At 40.0% G+C, this 16,885-nt stretch overlaps 1 pseudogene; it reads left to right on the top strand.

Moving 5' to 3' along the window:
* The window catches only part of LOC120873491, a 35,299-nt pseudogene that overhangs the window by 3,799 nt on the left and 14,615 nt on the right, over window positions 1-16,885 (top strand).

Genomic DNA, 16,885 nt, shown 5'->3' on the forward strand with positions numbered 1-16,885 from the left:
GCATCACTGACTCGATGGACGTGAATCTGAGTGAACTCCAGGAGTTGGTGATGGACAGGGAGGCCTGGCGTGCTGCGCTTCATGGGGTTGCAGAGTCAGACACGACTGAGCAACTGAACTGAACTGAACTGAACTGAACTGAACTGAACTGAACCAGTTACTTGAATCCCGTCTATAAAGTGGAAACTGTAACAATTACTATAATACTTATGTATTCAGAAATATTTTAGGCTGTTTGTGGAAGAATAGAAATGTAGAAGTGTGATGATAAAATATCCTGAGTCAGGTATTATATTTTATCAAGTTGTGACGTACTTTGCTCTTATATGCATCTCCTTTCCCAGCTCTCAGAAGTCTACGGCCCTGTGTTCACTGTGTATTTTGGCATGAAGCCCACCGTGTTGTTGTATGGATATGAAGCAGTGAAGGAAACTCTGATTTGGGAGCAGAGTTTTCTGGAAGACGCAGTCTCCCATTGCCTGAAAGAATTAGTAAAGGCCATGGTAGGTGTGCTTGTGGGTGTGTTCAGCATTGGCATTTGGGGTGGAGAGGGTAGATTAGAGGAATTTGAAGAATCTGGCATCAGATGTTGGTCTACCTGAAAGGCTGCCAACTGTCAGCTCACTCTTGCTTGCCTAGGGCCTCCCTCCTAGTTTCTGTTTCTCCTCCTGGCAGGAATCCTCTTCAGCAATGGGAAGAGATGAAAGGAGACCTGGTGCTTCTCCCTCATGACGCTGCAGAATTTCGGGATGGGGGAGAGGAGCACTGAGGATCGTATTCAAGAGGAAGAGCGCTGCCTGGTGGAGGAGTTGCGAAAAACCAATGGTGGGTGATTCTGTGCTCTGTAACTCTGACCTTAACAGACTGCTGTCTTCTCTGTTGACATCCTTGGAAACATTTCAGGAGAGGCCACGTCTTTCACATGGGTTGTGGTTTTCAGCCCTTCTGTGGAGGAGGGGAGTGTGAAGAAGAGAGAGCCAAGGGAGCTTCTGTGTATCTGTGCTTGTCATATGTGTACTCCCACAACTGCGCGTGCAGTGTAGATATTGGTTATTTAATTGTAATCGCGAACTTCTTTTCAAGTCAGAAGTCACAAGAAATGGTTTTGAATTACTTCCTGACAGCATTAGATAACATTGTTTTTCCATAGCATAAATGTGGTTGTCTATTTTAGAGCATTTCAGCAGGGAATATTTGTTAAGTGGACAGGGTTAGAATGACCTCATCATGCCCTTATATACCATGAAACGTGTGACTTTTATGTTATGTAATTGAACTATATTTATATATTAAGCATCACAGACGCATCTGAGGGCCCAGGCCTGTAGTTCTGACCAAGAGTAATACTATCTATGGTTTCATCTTCTTAGGCATATCTTAATAAAGTTCTTATAAATTTTGATTTCTCTGTGTAGACAGTACCATTAAAAATATCAGCTTTCATTATTTCTTGTTACTTAATACTTAGTCTATTGATTTTTATATACAGTTATTTATAAATTTTGAATAAATACTTGCTGCATCATAATTCTGCAAAATACACAAATACCAAGTTCAAAAATGTTTGGTTTAACTTGACTTTAGGATTATCAGTAAATGCTACCTGGTCTTCTCTGAATGAAATTTGGCTTTGCTTTCAGTTTGCTAAACATTGCCCCCCTTTACTAGATTTTGGTAACAAATGTATGGTAATTATTTACTTCCCACTACTAGGTGTAATGACCTGTACAATAGTTCTCACAAGGACTCTGATTTTCAACTCATATTTCAAATTATTCTGTTTTAAAATTCTTTCTTCTATATTAAATGAAAGACTTGAATTGGATTTACTGTGAATCACATATTGACAAAGAAATGCCCAAAGCTTTCAAAATTGCTCTTTATCTATCTAGCCAAAATAAAAGTTGTTTTAAACTTAGATCTCTGTAATTTAAAAGGAACCTGGGGTAGAAGCTCCTTAATGAAGCCTGGCATAGTTCCATACCTTAACCATTTGTTCCAACATTTTACAAAAATTTGTAGTAAAAAAACTATATAACATGAGATCTATGATCTTAACAAATTAAGTGTACATTATAACTATGGATGGACATTATACATGTACATTGTACACGACATTATACTTGTGCATTATAACTATTGTACAAGAGACAGTGACCAAAATCATACCAAAGGAAAATAAATGCAAGAAGGCAAAGTGGTTGTTTGAGGAGGCTTTAAAAATAGCTGAGGAAAGAAAAGAAGTGAAAGGCAAGGGAGAAAGGGAAAGATATATCTAACTAAATGCAGAGTTCCAAAGAATAGCAAGGGGAAATAAAAAGCCCTTTTTGAATGAACAATGCAAAGAAAGAGAGGGAAATAATAGAAGATCTCCTCAAGAAAATTGGAGATGACAAGGGAACATTTCATACAAAGATGGGTACAATAAAGGACAGAAATGGTAAGGACCTAACAGAAACAGAAGAGATTAAGAAGAGGTAGCAAGAATACAGAGAAGAACTGTACAAAAAGGTCTTAATGACCTGAATAACCACAATGGTGTGGTCACTCACCTAGAGCCAGACATCCTGGAGTATGAAGTCAAGTGGGCCTTAGGAATCATTGAGTTCAGTTCAGTCGCTCAGTCATGTCCGACTCTTTGCGACCCCATGAATCACAGCACACCAGGCCTCCCTGTCCATCACCAACTCCTGGAGTTAACTCAGATTCATCGAGTCAGTGATGCCATCCAGCCATCTCATCCTCGGTTGTCCCCTTCTCCTCCCGCCCCCAATCCCTCCCAGCATCAAAGTCTTTTCCAATGAGTCAACTCTTTGCATGAGGTGGCCAAAGTACTGGAGTTTCAGCTTTAGCATCATTCCTTCCAAAGAAATCCCAGGGTTGATCTCCTTCAGAATGGACTGGTTGGATCTCCTTGCAGTCCAAGGGACTCTCAAGAGTCTTTTCCAACACCACAGTTCAAAAGCATCAATTCTTCGGCGCTCAGCCTTCTTAACAGTCCAACTCTCACATCCATACATGACCACAGGAAAAACCATGGCCTTGACTAGACGGACCTTAGTCGGCAAAGTAATGTCTCTGCTTTTGAATATGCTATCTAGGTTGCTCATAACTTTCCTTCCAAGGAGTAAGCATCTTTTAATTTCATGGCTGCAGTCACCATCTGCAGTGATTTTGGAGCCCCCCAAAATAAAGTCTGACGCTGTTTCCACTGTTTCCCCATCTATTTGCCATGAAGTGATGGGACTGGATGCCATGATCTTCGTTTTCTGAATGTTGAGCTTTAAGCCAACTTTTTCACTCTCCTCTTTCACTTTCATCAAGAGGCTTTTTAGTTCCTCTTCACTTTCTGCCATAAGGGTGATGTCATCTGCATATCTGAGGTTATTGATATTTCTCCCGGCAATCTTGATTCCAGCTTGTGTTTCTTCCAGTCCAGCATTTCTCATGATGTACTCTGCATAGAAGTTAAATAAGCAAGGTGACAATATACAGCCTTGACATACTACTTTTCTTATTTGGAACCAGTCTGTTATTCAATGTCCAGTTCTAATTGTTGCTTTCTGACCTGCATACAAATTTCTCGAGGCAGGTCAGGTGGTCTGGTATTCCCATCTCTTTCAGAATTTTCCACATTTTATTGTGATCCACACAGTCAAAGTTAATGGAGGTAATGGAATTCCAGCTAAGCTATTTAAAATCCTAAAAGATGCTGCTGTTAAAGTGCTGCACTCAGTATATCAGTAAATTTGGAAATCTCAGCAGTGGCCACAGGATTGGAAAAGGTCAGTTTTCATTCCAATCCCAAAGAAAGGCAATGCCAGACCTCCATACAATTTCATTTCAATTCCAAAGAAAGACAATGTTTAGACTTCCACACAATTTCACATGCTACCAAGGTGATGCACAAAATCCTTCAAGTTAGGCTTCAGCAGTATATGAGCTGAGAACTTCCAGATGTACAAGTTGGGTTTTGAAGAGGCAGAGGAAGGCAATCTGAAACAGATTAGATTGCCAACATTTTTTGGACCATGGAGAAGGAAGGGAGTTCCAGAAAAACATCTTCTTTATTGACTACACTAAAGCCTTTGACTGTGTGGATCACAACAAACTATGGAAAGTTCTTAAAGAAATGGTAATACCAGACCACCTTACTCATCTCCTGAGAGACCTGTATACAGGTCAAGAAGCAATGATTAGCAGTGGACATGGAACATGGACTGTTAAAAATTGGGAAAGGAGTACAACAAAGCTGTATCTTGTCACCCTGCTTATTTAACTTCTATGCAGAGTTCGGGATTCCCTGGTGTGAATTGCCAGGCTGGATGAATCACAATCTTGAATCAAGATTGCCAGGAGAAATAACAACAACCTCATATATGCAGATGGTACCACTCTAATGGCAGAAAGTGAATTTTTGTGTAGCTATTTGAATATTGAAGATGGAAGAAAATGCAACTTTTTTGCCATGTGATGCTTTATTATTTCAAGAAAGGTAAAAACGTAACTGAAGCACAAAAAGGATTTGTGTAGTGTTTGGAGAAGGTGCTATAACAGATTGAACATGTGAAAAGTGGTTTGCAAAGTTTCATGTTGGAGATTTCTTGCTGGATGATAATTCCTGATCAGGTAGATCGACTGAAGTTGATAGTGATCAATTATTGAGAACAATCCAGGTGGAAGATAGCCAACATACTCAAAATATCCAAATTAAACATTGAAAATCATTTACACCAGCTTGGTGGTTATGTTAATCATGTCACATGAGTGTATGTTCCTTAGTTTTTGTCTCATCACAACAAAGATTTGGAGTGACGGACATTAAAGCCCCCTCGGCATGTCACAGCTCTCAGGTTTTGGATAGGCCGTGCTATAGCTCTCAGGTCTTGAAAGGACCATGTTTTAGCTCTTAGACAAATCAGTGTTACAGATCTATTTTATTTAGAAGATAGCAGGAAAATCCATCTTCAAGGCGTGAGGGCACATTGATCCAAAGACACGAAGAGAAGAATGCCCCAGTGTGCAGGAGAGAGAGAGAGAGCTAGATTTGGCTCCTCTTTTTATACGTTTATCTCTCCCTGGGCCTGTCTTATGTAAACTGGGCCAGCCAGGAGTGTTGTTTGTTTTACCTGAGGTCCTCACTCCGGTCCTCAGACCTTCCTTTGTTCTATTTTCGCGGGCTTTTCCCTTCCTTGTCTTTTAGCCACCGCTATTTTGGACTCCTTTTCCCTATTCTACCTACCTAACAATCACATAGATGATTTTATGGGAAAAAAAACCTTGACTGTATTTCCACGTGCAACTCTCTACTTAAATGTAATTAAAACATTCATTTTTAAAACAAATTATGATGAATGATGAACAGTGGATACTGAAAAATAATGTGGAATGGAAGAGATCATGAAGCAAGCAAAATGAATCACCACCAACCACACCAAAGGCCCATCTTCATGCAAAGAAGGTAATGTTATATTTATGGCAAAACTCTATTATGAGCTCCTTCTGGAAAACCAAACAATTAATTCCCACAAGTACTGCTTCCAGTTAGCACTTGATGAAAAATGCCTGGAATTAATCAACTGAAAATGCATAAATTTCCATGTGGATAATGCAAAACCACATGTTTCTTTGATGACCAGGCAGAAACTTTTACAGCTTGGCTGGGAAGTTCTGATTCAGCTGCCATACTCACTGGAGATTGCATCTTCAGATATCAATTTATTTTGGTTTTTACAAAATTCTCTTAATGGAAAAATTTTCAGTTCCCCAGAAGACTGTAAAAGACACTTGGAACATTTCTTTGCTCAAAACCAAAAAGTTTTAGGAAGATGGAAGTAAGAAGTTGTGTGAAAAATTGCAGAAGTTAGGGGAACAAATGGTGAATATGTTGTTCAATAAAGTTCTTGGTGAAAATGAAAGATGTCTTTTTTTAAAACTTCAACAAAGAAAGTTTTTGGCCAGATGGATACTTCTTGTTTCTGTAAGTTTGACTCATTTAGATACTTCGTATAAGGGGAATCATGAATCCTTTGTCCTACTGTGATTGGCTTTTTCCGCTTAGTACAGTTTGCTCAAGGTTCATCTATGTTGTATCATGTGGGAAGATTTGTTTCATTTTTATGGCTGAATACTATTCCAGTATTTATATTTACATTTTTCTTTATTCATTAATCATTGGGGGATATTTAGATTGTTTTACCTCAACTTTTAAGGTTATGGAAGTACAAATATCACTTTGAAAGTCTGAGTGAGTTCTTTTGAATGGAAACTCAGAGAGGGGATTGCTGGGTAATATGGTAATTCTAGTTTTGATTATTTGGGAAACCATCCTAGTGTTTTCCACAGGAGCTTCTGGTAGTAGTATCCTACCTCCCCACCCTCACCAACAGTTGTTATTTTCTTCTCCACTCCCTCCCTTTCCTTCCTTCTATTCCTTCATCCTTTTCTTCTTCTTCTTTCTTTCTTTTTTTTTTTTTTTTTTGGGTAGTGCCTGTTCTAACAGATAGAATAGGTGATATCTCTTGCTTCTGATTTGCATTTTCTAATTTGGAGTATATATAAATCTTGACAATTTCCCCACTATTTTGTAATGCAAGTGTCTGATTTGATCCTTGATGGCTGAGGCATCCATTTCAAAGGGGCATCCAAAGCTGACTGTCTCAGTTAAATAGCCACAGGACTAGAAAAAGAGCTGGTTGGCTCCCCCAACTGAGTCTCCTTTGTTTTAGAGGAGAAATCTTGCTTGATTTCAGTGACCGACTCTTTGAGCTATGTTTTTTCCTTTTCTCTTCCTGTGCTTTAAATTCCCACTCATATATATTAAGTTCACTAATAGAGAGTATTGAATCGCATTTTCAGTTATACACCTTGAACTAATATATTGTAACTCAGCTCTGAAAGTGAAAGTGAAGTCGCTCAGTCGTGTCACTAAATGGTATTTTTAAATGACCTCTTTAATTTTCACCATTTTCTCTTCAAATTAACAGGCATCTTGGGTGAAAAGGGTACAAGAAAAGGCAGTGGAAGTGAATTGAATAATTAAAAACAACCCATTATTTAATTACCTGTGTTGAAATCTACTCATTTTAAGTTAAAAGTGAAGGGTTGATTTTATGCTTGTTGAATATTTGTTAAGGGAATTCGTAGATATGATATTGTTTCGTTGTAGCCACGCATTTCGGGAAACGAACTCACTCAGAAGGACAATGCAGATAGTGGAGTGCAGTTTATTACCCCTGCGGGCCCAAGGCAGAGTCTCCTCTTAGCCAAGGACCCTGACCAGCATTTGTGAAAATCTTTTATACCCCATGTGTACGTGTCTGAACCCACCACTCCAAATTCCTTGAGACTTACATAAACCAAGGGAAATACAATCTCAATAACCCCATCATTCACGTGCTATGTGCTCATGTGCTCAAACAGTCAAACAATTAGCCAATAATCAATAAACCCAAGGTTACACTCTGATTGATACAGAAAAATTTATGGCCTGTCTGGAGGAAGGGGTGATTAGTGTATGTTTTCTTTTAGGCGATGAGTAACCTAGATACGATCTTCAAGGTTCCCTTGTCTGGAGGGGGTCTTATCCTTCCGTTGTTGTTTTCACAGGCACTAAACACAGAGTTCAGAGTCCATTGGAAAGGCGGCCGGGCATGATCAGCATGAACAGGCCTAAGATGGAGTCCAGGCCCTATGAATTCCTTCTTCAGTTTAAAGTTTCTAAAACAACTTTCACATGTTATCACAAACACCAAATGTTTCATCTGTATATTTCAATAGTGTCTTAAAATTGTTTCTGATTTTTTAGCCTCACCCTGTGATCCCACTTCGGAGAAGGCAATGGCAGCCCACTGCAGTACTCTTGCTGCAGTCCCTGGGGTCACTAAGAGTTGGACATGACTGAGCGACTTCCCTTTCAATTTTCACTTTCATGCATTGGAGAAGGAAATGGCAACCCACTCCAGTGTTCTTGCCTGGAGAATCCCAGGGGCGGGGGAGCCTGGTGGACTGCCGTCTATGGGGTAGCACAGCGTCGGACACGACTGAAGCGACTTAGCAGCAGCAGCAATCCCACTTTCATCCTGTGCTGTGCTCCCTGCAGTATAATCAGCTCCATTATTTTCCAGAACCGTTTTGATTATAAAGATCAGACTTTTCTAAATCTAATGGAAAATTTGAATGAAAACTTCAGGATTCGGTGCTCTCCGTAGGTTCAGGTGAGGCCAAGGTCCTTTCTTCCTGAGGAATTGTTGCAGGAAGAGGGACCCCTTCCACCGCCCGAAACTGGGCTCTTGTCTAACATTTGGAAATGAATTGCCTGAGGAGACAAATGTGCTGACAAAGCAAGAGATTTTATTGGGAAAGGGCACCCGGGTGGAGAGCAGTAGGGTAAGGGAACCCAGAACTGCTCTGTCAAATGGCTTGCAGTCTCGGGTTTTATGGTGATGGGATTAGTTTCCTGGTTGTCCTTAGCCAATCGTTCTGACTCAGAGTCCTTCCTGGTGGTGCATGCCTTGTTCAGCCAAGATGGATGCCAGAGAGAAGGATTCTGGGAGGTGGTTGGACAGGTGGTGTCTCCTTTTGACCTTTCCCAAACTCTTCTGGTTGGTGGAGGCTTATTAGTTCCCTGTTCCTTACCAGGAACCTCCTGTCATAAAACAGCTCACATCAATGGTTACTATGGTGCCTGGCCAGGGTGGGCTGTTTCAATCCTAACAAAATCATTTCTGCTATTTTCTCCATGAGGTCCAGATTTCTGTACACCAAACTGTGAGGTGAAAGTGTGAAGGGCACAGTCCTGCCTAGAGCTTAGCATCACAGAGTGTTCATCTGGGGCTGATGGTTGAGCCCTTTGACGATAGACAAGAAAATGCATGCTCAGAAAACAGAACTGCAATTCAGTCCTGTTGACACTGTTCAGTGGTTTTCACACCAATTTCCAGAAACTACTTTGGTAATTTGTCCAAAGGGATGACTGCAGCAATTGAAGGACTTCTAGGTCCTTCTGGAAAGGCTCCCATTACTCACAAGTCTTGTCATTCAAACTCCACTGTTGACTAAAAAAATATAGTCACATCCTGAAAGTAGAGAGTTATTTTATTTGGTGGGAATGGTTAGAACTCTGAGTGAGGGTGACCACATCTGAGAAAACTGCTCCAAGGAGGCAAGAGGAGAGTCAGGCTATATACAAGTTTGCAACAAAGGGAGCAAGCAGACTGAACATCAAAGATCAGATATCAAGTTAAGGAATTTAGCGTTCTGTGTATGAGAAGATGCAAGCCTCTTGGCTCACTGAATTCATTCCTTTCATATGCACCTCAGCTCTCTGGGGCCAAATCCAGTTTCCTTGTTCACCTAGAGGAATACAGCCTCTTAAGTTTCTTCTGGCATTCCCCCAGCTCCTCAGCAGTCATCTTGAGGCATGGCAGCATCTGTTAGATCTCAATTTTGGGAGCCCTCATTTACATTTGGAGGCCAGAAATCACTAATGGCTATGACATTTCTTGTTTATTGATATGGAAGGAGATACTTTGATTTCATACCACTTAGGTGCTGTTTAGGGCTTTCCCGGTGGCTCATGGGTAAAGAATCCATCTGCAATGCAGGAGATGTGAGAGATGCAGGTTCCATCCCTGGGTCAGGAAGGTGGAAATGGCAACCCACTCCAGTATTCTCGCCTGGAGAATGCCATGGACAGAGGAGCCTGGCAGGCTACAGTTCATGGGGTCACAAAGTGTCAGACACGACTGAAGTAACTTAGCGTGTGCGTGCACACAAACACACACACACAGTTGCTATTTAAGCACATTAGTTGACAGAAATATCTGCATTTAGTAAGGAAGAGAATATCTCCTTCAAAGGGGAGAGTGCTGCCAGAGGACAACTAGGATAGGAGGGAGATCTTGATGCTTCATCTGGCATCTTAACCTACAAGGTAATTGCTTTGGGAATGACAAAATGATTGTTTTTGTGTATGTAAGAAACATAAACAAACATTACAGGTGTACCCTGTGCTAAGCTATGTTCTACCTTCTGCCTAAGAGACATCATAGAAGTTACTTAATTCCTCTGGTGCCAGTTACTTTATCCATAAAATATTGGTTGTGTTTCCTGGTTCTTTAGGAACCTTTCAGCCCTAAAACATTGATTTTATGTTTGAGTGTATGAGACAGAAGTAGAAACATCAAGGACCAGCTCTGTGTTCTTTTCAGGTTGTCTAAATTCTCTTGTCATCTACAAATGTAAATCATAGTATTTCATGTCATCCTATGTATCATGATGGTAAGGAAGAATTGAGGTAAAATATGAGAGAATTGAGATAAAAATGCATTTATGCTATAAACATATATGAGTATAGGAAAAATTATCATATTTGATCCATGGTTGCCGGGAGCCAGTGTGAGGAATCCCACCCATGGCAAAGGTCATGAGGAAGAAAGCCTGACAAAATGCAAAGGCGTGATCTGGCTTCAGGGCTTCCTCCTGGGTTTTCCTGAATATCTACCCCCCAAAACCAGAGTCGGCCTGATTTTATTGTACTGTGCTTTCCACTCTTCTGACATTCTCTGGAAAAAAGTTAACTCAGGGCTTCAGTCTCCTGCATATGAAAGGAATGTTTCAGCTCAAACCCCTCTGATGGCTCTCTAACTTGCCTGACAGGTTCCCCTGGACTTTTTACAACTTGTGAATTGTTTATAGCCCCCCAACTGCGAAAGGCACAAAGCTTAAAGCATCTTAAAGATACAGAGCCTTTTCTAAAAAGCTAAAAATTATATTGGTGATGGGTTTCACTGTTGAGTCAATGACTGCTGCCAGGCCTCCATATTCTTTATCTTTTAAACACCTGAAGGATATTAATCAATGTAATTGGGATATAGAAATAGGAATATAGTAGTTTGGATGTTAGCAACACTAGACTTTTGAGTTAATTGACTTTCTCTTTGTTATAAATCACTTCTTTCATTGTTATAAATTGCTGTGTACTTGCTATGTAAGAATGTAACTTTATTTAGTGCTTTCTGAGAGTGGCACCAGACTTTGAGAACAACACTTTTAAGAAAAATAAGTCTTCTGGTTGACAAACCCTTATCAGAAAAGGGCCGTAAAATGTTAATTGGCCTTCTGGCCAGAAGATGATGTAAATCACCTAAGATTTGTGTATACAACTAAGTTTGCAGAGAGAAAGCCTGGTCTCGATAAGAGTCAGGGCTGCTGATGCTGCATAATTTTGTTTTATCCACTGATCTCTATGTAAAACCAAAAGGTATATAAGGCCTTTCTGGACAATAGAGGGGAGGCCAGTCACTGGAAAGACTGGTTTCCCCCGTGTCTTCTTTTCTTACTCTGTTTTCTGGCTGAATTCCCATCTGGGGCATGGAGGCTCGCCATGTCTACTTACTTGCCCAGGCTTCTAAGATCCACAAGAGAGGGAGCTCAAGGCGGGGCATCCCCCGCTATTCAAGAGGATGCCGGTGGCCTAAAGTAGATGGTACAAGTTCCTTGTCTTGGAACTTTATTGGTTTTCCACGTAAACCAAGTTATTCAGCATCTTTTCTCCACTAAATTTTCCTACTACACTATTTCTTCCTAATCTCTCTTTATATTTCTAATTAAATAACTAAGTTTTCCTTGCCTACGCTGTCTCCCCTTTGAATTCCCTGGATCCACTGGGGCAGGACCCTGGCACATGGTCATAATTTTCTCCCTCAAATGCATCTGTCAACATATGTGTGTCTGTTAGTCACTCAGTCATGCCCGACTCTATGTGACCCCATGGACTGTAAGCCACCAGGCTTCTCTGTCCATGGGATTCTTCAGGCAAGAATACTGGAGTGGATTGCCATTTCCTCCTCCAGGGGATCTTCCCAACCCAGAGATCAAACCCAGGTTTCCTGCATTGCAAGCAGACTCCTTACCATCTGAGCCACAAGGGAAGCCTATACTCATATAAACATGATATATGGATATAGGAAAAAATTATCATATTTGATCCAGGGTCATAATTTTCTCCCACAAATACATCTGTCAACATAGAAAATTATGTATTTGTGAAGTGAAAATTTCTCTCAATACAGAGACCATATTATATTAATATTTATACCACAGTTGTTAACCAGGGCTTGGCATGTTAAATAACACCGAAATCAGATTGATTATATTCTTTGCAGCCAAAGATGGAAAAGCTCTATACAGTCAGCAAAAACAAGACCGGGAGCTGACTGTGGCTCATATCATGAACTCCTTACTGCCAAATTCAGACTTAAATTGAAGAAAGTAGGGAAAATCACTAGACCATTCAGGTATGACCTAAATCAAATCCCTTATGATTATGCAGTGGAAGTGAGAAATAGATTTAAGGGACTAGATCTGATAGACAGAGAGCGTGATGAACTATGGATGGAGGTTCGTGACATTGTACAGGAGACAGGGATCAAGACCATCCCCATGGAAAAGAAATGCAAAAAAGCAAAATGGCTCTCTGGGGAGGCCTTACAAATAGCTGTGAAAAGAAGAGAAGTGAAAAGCAAAGGAGAAAAGGAAAGATATAAGCATCTAAATGTAGCGTTCCAAAGAATAGCAAGAAGAGATAAGAAAGCCTTCTTCAGCGATCAATGCAAAGAAATAGAGGAAAAGAACAGAATGGGAAAGACTAGAGATCTCTTCAAGAAAATTAGAGATACCAAAGGTACATTTCATGCAAAGATGGGCTCAATGAAGGACAGAAATGGTCTGGACCTAACAGAAGCAGAAGATATTAAGAAGAGGTAGCAAGAATACATGGAAGAACTGTACAAAAAGGATCTTCACTACCCAGATAATCACAATGGTGTGATCACTCATCTAGAGCCAGACATCCTGGAATGTGAAGTCAAGTGGGCCTTAGAAAGCATCACTACGAACAAAGCTAGTGGAGGTGATGGAATTCCAGTTGAGCCGTTTCAAATCCTGAAAGATGATGCTGTGAAAGTGTTGTACTCAATATGCCAGCAAATTTGGAAAACTCAGCAGTGGCCATAGGACTGGAAAACGTCAGTTTTCCTTTCAGTTCCAAAGAAAGGCAATGCCCAAGAATGCTCAAACTACCGCACAATTGCACTCATCTCACACGCTAGTAATGCTCCAAATTCTCCAAGCCAGGCTTCAGCAGTATGTGAACTGTGAACTTCCAGATGTTCAAGCTGGTTTTAGAAAAGGCAGAGGAACCAGAGATCAAATTGCCAACATCCACTGGATCATGGAAAAAGCAAGAGAGTTTCAGAAAAACATCTATTTCTGCTTCATTGACTATGCCAAAGCCTTTGACTGTGTGGATCACAATAAACTGTGGAAAATTCTGAAAGAGATGGGAATACCAGACCACCTGACCTGCCTCTTGAGAAACCTATATGCAGGTCAGGAAGCAACAGGTAGAACTGGACATGGAACAACAGACTGGTTCCAAATAGGAAAAGGAGTATGTCAAGGCTGTATATTGTCACCCTGCTTATTTAACTTCTATGCAGAGTACATCATAAGAAACGCTGGACTGGAAGAAACACAAGCTGGAATCAAGATTGCCGGGAGAAATATCAATAACCTCAGATATGCAGATGAAACCACTCTTATGGCAGAAAATGAAGAAGATCTAAAAAGCCTCTTGATGAAAGTGAAAAAGGAGAGTGAAAAAGTTGTCTTAAAACTCAACATTCAGAAAACTAAGATTGTGGCATCTGGTCCCATCACTTCATGGGAAATAGATGGAGAAACACTGGAAATAGTGTCAGACTTTATTTTTTTGGGTTCCAAAATCACTGCAGATGGTGATTGCAGCCATGAAATGAAAATATGCTTACTCCTTGGAAGGAAAATTATGATCAACATATATAGTATATTGAAAAGCAGAGACATTACTTTGCCAACAAAGGTCCATCTACTCAAGGCTATGGTTTTTCCAGTGGTCATGCATGGATGAGAGAGTTGGACTGTGAAGAAAGCTGAGAGCCGAAGAATTGATGCTTTTAAACCGTGGTGTTGGAGAAGACTCTTGAGAGTCCCTTGGACTGCAAGGAGATCCATCAGTCCATCCTAAAGGGGACCAGTCCTGGGTGTTCATTGGAAGGACTGATGCTAAAGCTGAAACTCCAGTACTTTGGCCACCTCATGCCAAGAGCTAACTCACTGGAAAAGACTCTGATGCTGGGAGGGATTGGGGGCAGGAGTAGAAGGGTACGACAGAGGATGAGATGGCTGATGGCATCACCAACTCGATGGACATGAGTTTGAGTAAATTCCGGGAGTTGGTGATGGACAGGGAGGCCTGGCGTGCTGTGAATCATGGGGTTGCAAAGAGTCTGACATGACTGAGTGACTGAACTTAACTGAACTGTGTATACCCAAGAAGAATCAGAATGACTCCTCAGGTGAAAAAGAAATAATTACAAACAGGTATAAAATACAAATATCATAGTGTAATATGAAGATGGGTATGATATCTGGACACACTGTTTGAGGGAATGGAAGAGAATGGCTTAATCTAGCTGGACTTCTGCATGTCAGGTGGTTGAAAATAAATTTAATATATTTGCATGAAGGAGAAAGAAAGGAATTTCAGATGGGTGAATAGTGTATGTAGACGTGCAAAGGTGTATGATGGGAAAGAGTAGGTGAATGAAAGAGAGAAGCCTTAATTGAGTGTAAAGTAAAATGAATTGTCATAGATGTGGAGTTTGAGGCTGGTATCCGAGACTGAATCCTGCACCATTAGTTGAAAAGACTGTTTTCCCCACACGAACCATTATGGCATTAACTAAAAAATCAGTTGACTTAATCAGTGGAAGGGTTTATTTGTGTAATCTCAAATCTTTTCCAATAGTCTATATGAAAACCTTGTACCATAACACATTATCTGTTCTTCTTAATTACTAGCATTGTATTATAGTTAGTTTTGAAATTGAGAAGTGTGAGTCCTCTAACTTTGTTGTTAATTTTTAAGAGTATTTTGGCTATTCTCAGTGCCCTGAATTTTCAGACTAATTATAGGATAAGCTTATCAACTTTTTCCAGGAAGACAGTAGTGATTTTGGTAGGGATTGTAGGAAATCTGTAGATCAGTTTGTGGAGTAATGTCATTTAAAAAAATTAGATGAAATTCACATAGCATACAATTATCCATTTAAAGTGTACAATTTAGTGGTATTTATTGCACTCACAATATTGTGTGATTACTTGCTCTCTCTAATTTCAAAACTTTTCCATCACTCTGCAGAAACATACCAGCCCAGTAAATGATCACTAACACATCTTGTGTTAACTTGTTATCTGCTTTATATCTCTATGAATTTGCCTATTATGTATATATCATATGAAAGGTCTCACAGCATTGTCCCTTTTGTTTCTAGCTCTTTCACCTAGTATAGTATTTAAGAGGTTCATCTAAGTTGCATGTGTCAGTACTTTGTTATTTTCTTTTATGGATGAATAATATTCCATTTTTGCACATATTATAATTTTTTAAATCCATTCATCTATTGGCGGACATCTGTGTTGTTTCTGTCTTTGAGTCTTATGAATAGAGTTACTGTAAACATTTGTGTACAAGTTTTTGATGGACATTTTTTCATTTTTGTGGGGGTGTATTTATAGGAGTAGAATTGATGAGATATGTGGCAATTTTCTGCATAAATTTGAGGAACTGCCAACCTTTTTCACAGCGACTACAGCAGTCCTGTTCCCATGAGCAATGTACAGGGGTCCTGTTTACCCACATTGAGGCCAATATGTATTTTATAATTTTTTGTAATGACTAAAGCTAGCCTAATTAATGTGAATACTGGCCAGAATACTGGAGCGGGTAGCTGTTCCCTTTTCCAGGGATCTTCCCAACCTAAGGATTGCACCTAGGTCTCCCTCATTGCAGGCAGATTGTTTACCAGCTGAGCTATCAGAGAAGCCCAGTTGGTCGGATAGTTCTTCTATTTCAATTAAATAATTTTTTACCTGTCAATTATACCTCAGTAAAACTTGGAAATTTTTTATGTATTTAATGTGTGTGTGCATGCATGCTCAGTCGCTTTAGTTGTGTACAGCTCTTTGGGACCCTATGGACTGTAGCCCACCAGGCTTATCTCTCCGTGGGATTCTCCAGACAAGAATACTGGAGTGGGTTGTGCCATCCTCAAGGCGATCTTCCAGACCCAGGGATCGAACCTGTGTCTCCTGCATTGCAGGCAGATTCTTTACTACTGAGCCACTGGAGAAGCCCATTTAATGTGTACAATATGCTGTTTTGATACACGTATGCTGGAGGCTATGCTTAGGAGTTGAATGGGATTTTGAACTTGCTTCTCTGCCAGACTGAGTCATAAAATGTACTCTATAGTTCCTGGGTACTTGTGGCTAGGATTACTGGCAGGGAAAAATATTGTATTTTTGCTTGTTTTTCCTATGCTGTTGGTATCATATTGAACAAATCATTGCCCAAACCAATATAAAGAAGCTTTCCCTTTTGCTTTCTTCTATGTGTTTCATGGCTTTAGGTCTTAAGTTTACAGCTTCAGTCCATTTTGAGGTGATGTTTTGTATGTTGTAAGATAATGATTCAAATTCTTTTTTTTTGCAGGTGGTGATCTAGTTTTCCCAGCACTCTATTTTTGAGAAATTGTGCTTTCCACATTATGTGTCTTGAGATCAGTTGATCATAAATTTGTCAATTTATTTTTGGGTTCTTTATTCTTTTACATTGGTCTGTGTAGCTGTTTTTATACTGTTTTGATTATTATAGCTTTGTAATATAGTTTGAAATCAGAAAGTACAATTCCTCCACTCCTGTTCTTTTTTAGTATTATGGTGGCTATGCAGGGTCCTTTGTTGTTCCATATGAATTTTAAAAAAATTTTAATTATTGACT

Source organism: Oryx dammah, unplaced genomic scaffold, assembly GCF_014754425.2.
Source record: "Oryx dammah isolate SB20612 unplaced genomic scaffold, SCBI_Odam_1.1 HiC_scaffold_14, whole genome shotgun sequence".
NCBI lineage: Eukaryota > Metazoa > Chordata > Mammalia > Artiodactyla > Bovidae > Oryx > Oryx dammah.